Below are 12,257 nucleotides of genomic sequence, written 5' to 3' on the forward strand. Positions count from 1 at the left end.
CTATTCCAATATTCCAATTGAAATGCTTAATTTCTACTGTCATATAAAAGGCATGAAATATAATCAGATATAATTATATGCTAAAACAGTCAATTAAGATATGAGATAAGATGAAATAAGATAAGAAAAATCTTGAAAATATTGTACATTTTCTCAGATTATTTTTTTTTAGATTAAGGTAAGATTATTTTGTTTATGATTTATATATATTTTAATATATTTATTTTAAAATGTATATATTCATTTTTATGTACATGTTTTTTTAAATATTTTATTTATCTAAATCCTTATTTATTTATTCATTTATTTATTACCAGATAGGACAAATCAAGTATTGTATATTTTCTGAAATTAAACAAAGATTATTATTTAAATTAATGATTATACATTTAAATATATTTACTTATATTTTTAAAAGGCATATTTTATTCATTTTAAAACATTTTTATGTATTTGGATATTTATTTATTTATTTATTTGTTTAAATATACATTTTATTTACTTATTTATGTATTTATTTTTAAATGGAATTAATAAGACACAGGATGAAAAAATTAGAAACTGGACAAAATACAGCATAGATTAAAATGGTCTAAACAAATGGTCTGCTGGAAATACAAATCTGGCCCTCGCTATAATATTTTGGGGTTGCATTAACTTCTGAACTCTTGACTCTCACCAGTAGTGAGAACATCAAGAAATAAAATGAAGTAGTACGTTGGGAATAAAATAAAAAGCTGAAGAAAAGAAAAAAAATGACCTGCGGGAGAGAGTAGGACAGAGGAGAAAAACATCAAAATCACACCCAAAAAACTTTTACAGGGAGAGAAGAAGAAAGCAGAAAAATAGTGGACAAGGAGGAGAAAAAAAATAGGGGAACCGGGGAAAATCCAAATCTCATGCAGCCATTTGAAAAGAGGGGAACTGATTGAAAAGGGATCTGTGTGTTCCAAGAATTTTCCCAAACACAATAAAGAATTAATAAAACACTTGGCGCCTGCGTATTTTCATGAGTCACATCGGCAAAGAGTTTAACAGAGTATGTTCTGCTTTTATGGCAGGCGGGCTGTGCAGAAAGTGAGCTCATCCTAGGGCCCTCGCCCTCTCTCTCTCTGGCACACACACACACACACACACACACACACACACACACGTGTAAGTACATACACACATGTTCTCTCATTACTGCTATTCTCTGGCTGACCCTTACACACATGCTCATTCAAACTCCTCTAGCCCACTCTGGGCTGAGAGGGGGGCAACGGCTGGCACCCACCGCAGACCCAACGTTTGCAGCGATTATAAGAACAGGCTGGGACTTTCCAAAAGCCTGATTTCACCACCGTTTCTACATTGCTCCTCACAGAACAAACACATCATTAGCAGAGCATGCTGAGGCCTATTAGCCACAGAAAAAGAAAGAAAGATTGAGCGAGATGAAGAGAGAGAGAGAGAGAGAGAGAGAGAGAGAGAGAATGCTCCTGGCATGGTTGGGTGATGCGCTGTGTATCTCTGACAGAATCAGCTCTATGTGATTCATGGCTCTTCGGGGCTGGGCCGAGTGACGTCCTCTGAAGTACTGCAGTTTGCCACTGTGAAAAAGGTAAGCAGGTTGTGTTTAGAGGAAGATAAGTATCCCGTTCAACTCAAAAGAGAATTGCCTTTTGCCGATCAAGTGTCCCTGTTGCCGAAGGTTTCACATTCTTGCTTGGAAAACAACAAGTGAATACATACACTAATGGTCAAAAGTTTTAAATAATTATGAATTTTTTTCATGTTTAGAAAGACGTCTCTTATGCTCACCAAGGGTGAATTTACTGTAAGTGATCAAAAACACAGCTGAAACTGTAATACTGTAAAATATTATTACAATTTAAAATAACTGTTTTATATTTGAATATGTAAAATGTCATTTATTCCTATGATGCAAAGCTGAATTTTCAGCATTATTACTCCAGTCTTCAGTGTCACATGATTCATCAGAAATCATTCTAATATGCTGATTTGGTGCTCCACAAAAATATTACATCTTTTCAACATTTTTATAAATACGAAAATGTTTCTGGAGCACCAAATCAACATATTGAGCCATCACAAAAATCACTCCTAACTGGTATGCAATGAAAAAGTATTTTTTGAAAAACCCAAGGCGTCATAGGAGGCATTAACCGCCGGAGCTGATGGCGAGTTATTTTTTTCCTCCCTCTTCCTGGCTAAAACCACAATCCATTCTTCCTCCAAAGCTGTGACGGATTTGGGATGGTACAGCGGTTTGGGTTCATTTCCTGTCTACACTCGGAATATTTCCACTCCTTCGTTCTAGGCTCACGGCGCTCTACTTTAAAAGCTACTTTAACTTTCCACATTAGCTTTCCTGCTGTCGATCAGCGCAAAGACGGATTGACACATCCGACCGTATACTTTTAAACAGTTCCAGAAAGGCAGAGGAACCGTATATTGGAGGCCACAAGAGTGATCAAATGTCTCATGGACAAAGGCTCTGGAAACTCAAGCTCACTTAAAGAGCACATATAAATTGTTCCATTCCTAAAAAGCAAGTCAAAACAAGAAGGAAAAGGAGAGATAGCCACTTTCATCTAATCAGACTCATTGGACCAGCAACAAAAAGGTCATGGGTTCGATTCCCTGGGAATGCACTAAATGCTTCACGAAAAAACCTTACATTTCCGAGGGGCACAACATTTAATATGCAAATAATATGCAAAAAATAACTCAAACCCAGACAAAACAACTGGGTTTCTTTCACAGCAATGCCATCAAAAAACTATTTTTGTTCCTCAATGAACCTTTCAGTAAAAACATTTTAATAATCTAAAGAATCTTTTGTGCATTTGTCTTCATAAAACCAGATGCCAATAAAGAACCGTTATTTTTAAAACTGTGTTTATTGATGACCAGATTCCTAAAATGCATGTACAGTAAAAGTATTAAATGCTTCACAAAAACTTGAGGGACACTACAGTTTAAATATGCAAAACACAAACCACATCTGACCCTAAAAAGATGAGATCTGCTTGTAGTTTGCATATTTTCTGCTGAAAAATAATTGTCGCATCCTGCATAAAACATGAGCGTACGTGTCCGAGGGATGATTACAGCAAGCTATGATGGATAAAACTTGATATCTACTTGTTATGCACAGGAGACATTACAATAAGACACAGCTCTGTGTGCTGTAACCTTGAATGAAATCTGTATGGAATCAACTGAAGAAGGATGTTTGGAGACGAGACGCATTGTGTGGAAAGTCTGCAGCTGAGGAACCTCCAGGCGCTGTGGAGGTCACATGGTCATAAGGAGGGTCAGAACTGAGTGCTGAAGGTTCAAAGGCCAGACGTCATTAACACGCACATACAAACACACATTAATTCAGAAAGAAAACGTTTTAATGATTCATTTCTTGTTTTATTTCCCCCCTACATCCCCTATCCCAGCATCACAGCAGGGGACAGTGGTAACAGTGCTGTCAAGTGGCAACAATAAACAATAATAAAATACAGCCTCGCCGAATTGGTCCAATGCAAAATTAAACAAAGCATATAATTGTCATCAGGCAGTCGTTTCCGAGAAAGCCCTTCATAAACCTTTTTATTGTGGGAGATAAAACTGACACATTTAAATTCCTCTGCTTTCTGACAGGGCAAATGGTAGCACAACATTAAGAGTGACGGATGATGTTCTGCTTCGGAGTCACATATCCCATCAATTAAAACCCGTCTGACACTGAACCCTTTCCTGGCACCCAACAAACATTCTTCACACCCAATCACTGTACAACACTGACAATGCCATAATTTCCATCACACCACTTGGGTATAACTTGCCCCTCAAGTAATAATTTAAAGGAGTGTATTGTGTACTCTCACAGCTCCAGATGTAAGGCTCAAGTACCCTGTCATTCACTATAAACCATACAACTCTTACCTCTTACACTTAAAGTTATATTATTTAAAAATGAAATTAAAATTGTTGTTTTTTATTTTATTCTATATATTTATATAATATATATATTTAATAATAAATGTTAAATGTTTTCAAAAAGCTTTTTAATTCATTAACAGTCCCTTTTTATACTATATTATTTGCACAGGTGTAAGTCGCACTTGTTCTAAATTCCTTTTTTTTATGAAATAAATAAATAAATAACCAAACTCCTGAGGTTTGGACGAGTAATGGAAAGAGTGATGGGATAAACAGAGTAGACGAAAGACAGTTCTGACAACTCTGTTCCACAACGAGATGTGGACAAGGTAAGCGCAGGCACACTGAAAGAACGGATAAACAACAACAAAAAAAGAAACATATTTATAGACTCATAAAACATCTGAACGGAGGGAAAACGAACACGACCAGTGAGCTTATTTATTCCTGTACTCCTCTGTAAGCCTGAAGTATTCCTCTGTGGGAAATGAGATTAAATAATTGGTTAAGGATCAGAGCATTAACATGATCGTTACTAGATTGTAGTTGTGGTTTATTACATAGCATAATCGGACAAGAAATCAGATTTATAAAAACAAATGACATTGCCGCTGAGCTAAACTAGCCGTTTCAGATGAACACAGTTTATTTAATCAGAGCAATAGAAGGTAATAAATGGTGCTCATTACAGTAGCACTGGCACAGGGAGCATTCACGCTAGTAAGTATAAACACACACTAACATAGACACATTAATAAAAGCCCTGACACACACAGGAACTTTCATAAGCAGATGTCGGACACCCTCCCTGTTTCACAGACACACAGCCTGACATATAAAGTCTTATATACACACGCAGTCAAAGGGATACATCCCTGCACACCTGCAAAAATATACAGGGGAAGCAGTGATCTGACGGTTTCCTTCATAATTACAGAGGACAGAACAAAGTCCCCCCACCTTCTCTGATCCCCCATGAACCACCTGTTCATCCCCTCCCTGCCACTTACATTCTATCACCCCCCAAAATTCCTGAGAGTCATGGATAAACTCCTGGATTTATGATCCCAAGCCAGAAAGAAGCCGAAGCTGAGCTGAAGACAGTAAAATTGGGATCTAGACAGAAAGACTGTGGGGTGGTCGGTAACACTCTACAATACGGGTGCACAAATATGCAATAAATAATGCGTAACTAATGCACAGTTAATCATGAGTTAATGTATAACTCATGAAGAAATAAACCATTTATTAATGATTACTGCACCAGCCACTAATGAACATTCTATATGATTCATAGATTAAGTAATCAATAAATTGTTATTAGTTAAATGTGTCATAATGTATTAATTCCCTAATAACTAATAAAGTAACTTCTTATGTTAATTACCACAATGGGTTGAAGCATGCATTTCAACTTCTAGTTGTCTGCTTTAATTAATCATTAGCTAATGATTGGCAAAGCTATTGGTATGTATGACTTTACTTGTTGAGGCACAGAACTATTAGCTAATTGTTAAGTAATATGCCACTGTGGTTGTAGATTTTGAATGAGTTAGTTAGTCAGGTGCCTCAACAAGTAAAGTCGAAACATAATGAAATTGTGACTTTTTTCTCTTTTTATCAGAATTGTAAAATATAAATTAATTATTCAGAGATATAGACATGAGATTCTGAGAAGAAAAAAATTTAAATTGCAAGATATGAACTCTTAATTCTAAGAAAAAAGTCCGGATTGTGAGATATAAACTAGCAATTGTGAGAAAAAAGTCGGAATTTTCAGAAAAAAACAAAACAAAAAAAACCTGTCTGATCTATATTCGTTATTACTTTTTTATTATTATTTATTTCGTTGCGGAAACATAAAAACAGAATTGTGAGATATTAACTCAGTAATGCAAAAAAAGAAAGTTAGAATTTTGAGTTTTTATCTCACAGTTTTGAGTTTATATTAAAATTTAAAATTAAAAAAATTTAATTTATGCATTTAGCAGACGACTTACAGTGCATTCAGGCTATCAATTTCAATCCTTTTTTGTGTTTCTGGGGAATAGAACCCCCAACCTTGCGCTTGATAGCGCAATGCTCTACCAATTGAGCTACAGTGTTTAAAGTAATTCTTGTAAAACGTACACCGATAATCTTTGTTTTATTTCCAAGCTGGAAAATTATTTATTTTTTATTTTACAGTATACCTATCATAAAAACATTACTAAAAATAAACTATAAAAGATTCAGGAAGTAACACTGAACATCTAATACTTGTGGTTAAGGTTGGGGGTCGAGTTGATATGATGATAAACAGTGAAGAAAAAACATATTTCACTGTCACTCAAAAGGGAAAATACAGTCAAGAATATAATGACAGCAGTTTGCCCAAACACACAAACACATTAAGACACTCCCGTATTCCATTACAGTTGCTGTACCACTGAGATCAGACTCCACAGTCCCGCTGGAGTCAGAGTGGGAGTTTTGGTTTTGGTGGAACGTGAATATCTGGTTTGACAATAGTTTGTTTTTCCTTGTCTCTGCTTCTTTTGTCTGAGTTCATGTAAACTCATGTTGCTGATATGTGAGACATAAACAGCTGAAGACAGAAAAGGGCTGGCCCATTCCTTTCTCATTAAAAAAAAAATAAAGTGCCGTGAATACATTTGTTTGTGCAAGTGCTAAGTAAGTCTGTTGTTTTCAATGTTGTAATATGCTCAAGCTGCTCCTCTGGCCCAGATGTGTGTGTTTGGATGTGAATATTCTGTCAGATGTTAAAAGAAGACATCATAAATCACGACTGGCTCTGACACTATTAAACACTGCTGGCATAAACTTTAAAAAAAAAAACTTTCAGCTCATGAAAATCTCACACACAACCTGTTGAAAAGCAAAAGAAAGCAAATTTCTTTCAGATCATAGACTGATCTAAAGCACTGAGTCAGAAAAACACAAAGAACAGGTGCTACAGTCAATGCAAAGGACTTCACAGTACTGAAGTTCAGCTATCAGGTAACACAAGACAAAAATCAACACAAAAAGCCATTGATATGTGTATTTATGTATGTATTTTGTTACTTCTCACAATAGAACAAATGGAAAACTTAGTCAAAGAAACTACACTGTACAAAGCCAATATGTAGATGTTACCTTTAAGGGATAGTAAACTCACAGTCCATATACCTCATATGCTATATTCCAAGCCTTCGGAAGCCATAAAATGGGTTTGTGTGCGAAGCAAACCCAAATTAACTGACAACGTGCCTGTGTCTGGACTACTGAGTCAACTCAAGAGCCGGAACAAATCATTCAGATCAGTTTTGTGAATTAGATCAGCTAATTCATTGAAAAGATCAAACTTATTTATACATGACTGCTTCTCTTATGTAGAGCTAGGGCAGATCTCAAAATGATGAGTGATAAAAAGTACATTTTGATTGGTTCCTTGCATTATCACTAAAATATGGCTTCAAAAGACTTGTAATATAGTGTGAGTTATAAGCATTATTTTTATAATATACAGTGACTTTGCATCCGTTTTGAGGTTTAACATCTATAGTAACCATTCACTGTGACTGTATGGAAAACACATTCATAGATCTTCCTCCTCTGTCCCTTTAAAGAACTTAACTTGACGCATCTCGATGTATCCAGAAGTAGGCTATAACATTGTTTATTAAACTGTAATAAAAACCGGTAATGCAGCTGCTACCAGATTTTACCTTTATTGACAGAACAGTTCTACACCGCATGAGATGCTCGTGAAAACACCTTTCCCTAAACCACAAGCTGCACACAACACTTCGTCTTGACCAATCTCAGATTTACACACATCAACTTGTTAGCCACAGGGCATCAACACTTAAGGGGCCAGAAGAAAACAACACCTGTCAAAGAAATGTTTTACATATGTCAAGGTACAACTCAGCAGGTCAAGGTATGCGTCAACGTAACAAGTCATTTCTTTAAACACATCGCGGATCCAGAAAACTATCGCACGCGCTCCAGTTAGAACGAATTCAAGTGAACCGAGTCGCGCGAGCGAAACGAACGGACAAAAAGTTACAATCAATGCGATTATTTCATCACTCTCTAGATCGCATCTACTCTAGTTCAGTTTTAAATCACCATATGCATATGCACCATATCTGACAGACATGAGAGGGTAAACTGAAGAAAACATCATTTGATCGGTTCTGTGAAAGTTAAACTCACCCACTGTGACTAAAATCCGCGAAGAGAAGCGCGCACCCTCCGTTTCTTTCACACTACACGGTCGTTTATTTCCCTCTTCTTCCTTTTCTCTGCCTCTCTCGCTCTCTTTCCCTCCCTCTTTCTCTTCTTTTCGTCTCTCTTAGAAATAATTATGCGCTCTGATTCATGAACCCTCTCTGGGTCACGTGACTCCACCCTTCAAATATACAGTACTTTTTTTTCACAAGCCGTAAAATGCCTAGAGGGAAGGAACAGAGGCAAGCTTAAATTTCTGTTTTTAATTCTCTGCCTCTCTTTCTTTCTTTCTCTTCTTTTCACTCATTGAACTCTGTGTATTCACAAAGTGACAAGCACTGAGTAGCACGTGATGTAGGAACGTCAGCGAGGAGCTCTAGTTAAAATGCTGGATACAGTTTCTTCTTATCTAAGGCTACATGAAATCTTACTTGACTGATACATGTTCCTGGTCTTATTGTGAAGGGTTCATTGGTGCATGTTATTCCGGTTGGAAAAAAAATACTGTCTTTGCAATCACTTTTGTCATCAAAATGCAATGAGGTGCTTCAAACACCGCGTGAAAGTGCAAAAACACTAAATCATGCTATTCATGCAATGTGAATTACAAACTTGCATGAACAATAGTAAATATACACAGGAAAACATGTAAAATGATGTTGGATTAACAAATTGAAAGGATTAAATAAACCAAAAACATCCACCAATGCATCATTTTAGGGTTTACACCAACAGTAATGATTTATCTGCCACAAAAGTCCACAAGAAAATGTAATCTTTTTGATGATGGGAGACTGTAAATCTGGGAAGTTCCAAACTTTATGGTGCAGAGGGTGTGTCTGTCTATATGTGTTTTATATCAGTACAATGTGCAGTTTGTGTTTGTATGGAACAGTTCTGCGCTGGCTTGTTTGTGGTTCTGGGCGTTTGCCTGGTTTCTTCCTAAAGCTGCCATTCTGTACTGGCTTTGGTCAAAAAGAAACCCCCAGAAACCTCACTCTGAAGACACACCTTAACTGGCTAACCTAAACTTTTTGACAGTGCCATCTCAAGCTCAGGGAGATGGCATGTCAGGTTCAGCCTTGGCTCTGATGGTAATTCAAATGGAACACTTGTTTTTATTTTAAACTAAATTATTAGTTCAACAAAAATATATTTACATGTGATCATATTCTAATGTTTTAAAAGGTTAGCTGCACATGAAACAACATCACTGTGTAGAAAAGTTCTATTCAGTTTGAATTGGACTAAATATGAACTTCATGTCAAATAACATTTGAGAATGTTCTCAGCATTCTGATTTTTATTTACTAAGATAAGCCCTTTACTAAAATGAGCTCAGCTAAAGTGAAGCAGTAGGACACTTCAGCAGGGCTGGCGCTAGGTCTCAAAACACAGTCAACAGGAAATGGTTTGCTTTGCCACACAAACCAACGCTACACAGCTTTATCTGCATAACACTCTATGTAAACATACTGAATGTCTGTCAAAAGAACTACTAATTTAGAATTAGATCACAAAGAACATGAGGATATTTAATTCGAATGGAAAAAAAATTGATAAAAAAAAGATATTCAATGCTTTAGGAGTCTCTAAATCATTTCAGAATACTTAGTATATGGATTTCATTTCTCTTACATTCATGTTGGAGCATCTAGTTTACCAAGTTTCAAACAATATTACAGTATGTGCTGTCTTTTTGCGTGTGTTTCTGGGTGAGTGTGTCTCTGTGTGTTAGTAGCAGGAGAGAGGTCAGAGGTTAGCAGTGTTTGTGTTTCATTGTCAGTGAAGTGTGTTGGAGGTTGAGATTTATGATCTCTGTGTTGGGAGACTGCAGAGTCGAGGATAATGAATATAGATCAGACTGCTATCTCTCTCTCTTCCTCTCTCGCTCCCCTCTTTCTCTCACACTACCTGTCTGTCTTTCTGTGTTCATCTTTCAGTCTTCCACTTTGCATTTCACTTTCACCTGCTTTACTCTCCCTATTTCCTGTTATTCTGCTTTTATACAGAATTCTTGCATTTGACTATGCCTACTTAGTAGTGTATTGGCATTGATGGCTTAATGAAGAACCTTTAACATCCAAACTTTCCACTGCACAAAAACTTTTTTATAGCGGAAAAGGGTTCTTAAAGTGGTTATATTATGAATTGCTCACTGAAAGGTTCTTTGAGGAACCCAAAATGGCTCTTACATGACATCACTGCAATTCTGGAACCCTTTGTCTACGTCTTGATTTTTCACAGGTGTTTACCCATATTTTGAATGATTGCATTGTGTGTTTTAGGGCTGAAAGAAATGTCTGTAAACTTTTTTCTTTTTTCTTTTACAGTAAATTACAGTCTGAATATGGAATTGGAATTCAGATACTAATATCTTAAAGGGTTAGATCACTCAAAAATTTAAATGAACCTGTGTTTTACTCACCCTCAAATCATCCTAGGTGTATGTGACTTTCTTCTTACAGACGAATCCAATCAGAGTTATATTCAAAATTGTTCTGGCCCCTCCAATCCTTTCGATGGGGGTAAGCGGGTGTTGGTTGTCAACAGTTCAGAAGACATGAAATAAGGTGCGCACATCCATAATAAAACATCCCTCACACGGCTCTGGGGGTGAATAAAGGCCTCCTGTAGCGAATACATGCATTTTTGTAAAATAAAATATCCATATTTCAAATGTAATAAACACTTTGTTCTCACTTCCACTGACTGTGGTACGCAGAAGACGATCAGACGGATGTCTGAGGTGAACTAACCCTTTAATGACTCTTCCTTTAAATATGCATGGGCATTGATTGAGTAGTAGTTGTCATAATAACACATTAGGAGAACTATATTGGATGACACACTGTGTCTGCTGAGATTCTGAAGTCCCAGTACTGAGGAGCGATAAGATTCACAGTTTAAAAAACGTGGCTCTTTTCAAGCTGTGAAAGTTGTTCCTTATAGATAAATTGTAGGTTATTGAAACACCATCACTAAATTGCTAAATTGGGTGTTGTAAAATTTGTAAAATTAGCACAAACCACTGTAAAAACAATTTGGTGTAGGAACAATTTTCACTCTAGATTATTTCACACTTATTTACAAAATAAACAGCAAGTAACAATTAATTAAACATGAGATTTTGAAGTAAAAACACTGAAATAGTGTAAAAGAATATCCAAAAATCATTTATCACAGTGTATTTGAGCACAGGCTCTCTGTCATTTGCTCCACCTCTCCCCCTCTTTCACCCCTAATGGTTGCATTTGTCACTCTTTGCTATGACATCATTAGTCATATTAAAGGCCTCTGAAATCATCGTTATTTTATCCTTCCTCCTTCATTCGTTTTCATCCATGACCTTCTTTCCCTCTGAGTTAATTGTCAGGAGTGCAAAATAAATAAACGAATAACATTTCCACTAAGACGTATATTTATTTTTGCCATGGACTAGCGGGCCTGGATGAAAAAGAGACGGGGAAGAAAACGAAAAAGGGAGGGAGAACGAGGAGAGACACATAAAGAGAGAAGCTGGTGGCAACGGCAGGTTTTAATCAGGAACAAGATGCCTGTAATGAGATCACTATTTCCTTGCATGCAGATTGATGTCATGTGAAGTTTTGTACTGCAATGAGACTTGAGGAGAGAGCGCAAGTCGGGCATTCACACGCGCGCAAACAAGCGCAACGCACATTAGCACGCACACGTAAATACACGGACACACGCACACGGAACTTGGGCATCCGTTTTCAGTTTCAAAGTCAAGCGCACGGCTCGGCCAGTAAAGGGCCTCATTCATTCCGCTTGGCAAAATGTACACATTTAGACTCCAACTGACATGAAGAAATAACATACACGGGGAAAAACAACAAAGAGAGCTTTTGGGAAAAGCTATAAGGGGGGAAAACAGGACAGGATGTGGTAAATATTTTGCATTAAACCTCATGTAAATGTATAAGCCATATATGTCATATTTAATCTGCGATCGCATATGTGCGCATGCTTGTACTTATTTTGTGTGCGCGAGTCAAACTGAGCGAGGTCCAAACAGAGTTGTCGGAAAAACCTAACAGAGTGCCAATAAGCGCATGCAAATGAGCGCGCGGTCT

General features: G+C 36.8%; 1 protein-coding gene across 1 annotated transcript in view; it reads right to left on the bottom strand.

Moving 5' to 3' along the window:
• Nucleotides 1–8,296, bottom strand: part of rarga (retinoic acid receptor gamma a) — a 51,141-nt gene extending 42,845 nt beyond the window's left edge. Inside the window, exon 1 of the mRNA XM_052541061.1 lies at nt 8,146–8,296. The gene's annotated coding sequence lies outside the window, so the exon portion shown is untranslated. The remainder of the gene's footprint in view (nt 1–8,145) is intronic.
• Nucleotides 8,297–12,257: the final 3,961 nt, after the last annotated feature.

Source organism: Carassius gibelio, chromosome A23, assembly GCF_023724105.1.
Source record: "Carassius gibelio isolate Cgi1373 ecotype wild population from Czech Republic chromosome A23, carGib1.2-hapl.c, whole genome shotgun sequence".
Taxonomy (NCBI): domain Eukaryota; kingdom Metazoa; phylum Chordata; class Actinopteri; order Cypriniformes; family Cyprinidae; genus Carassius; species Carassius gibelio.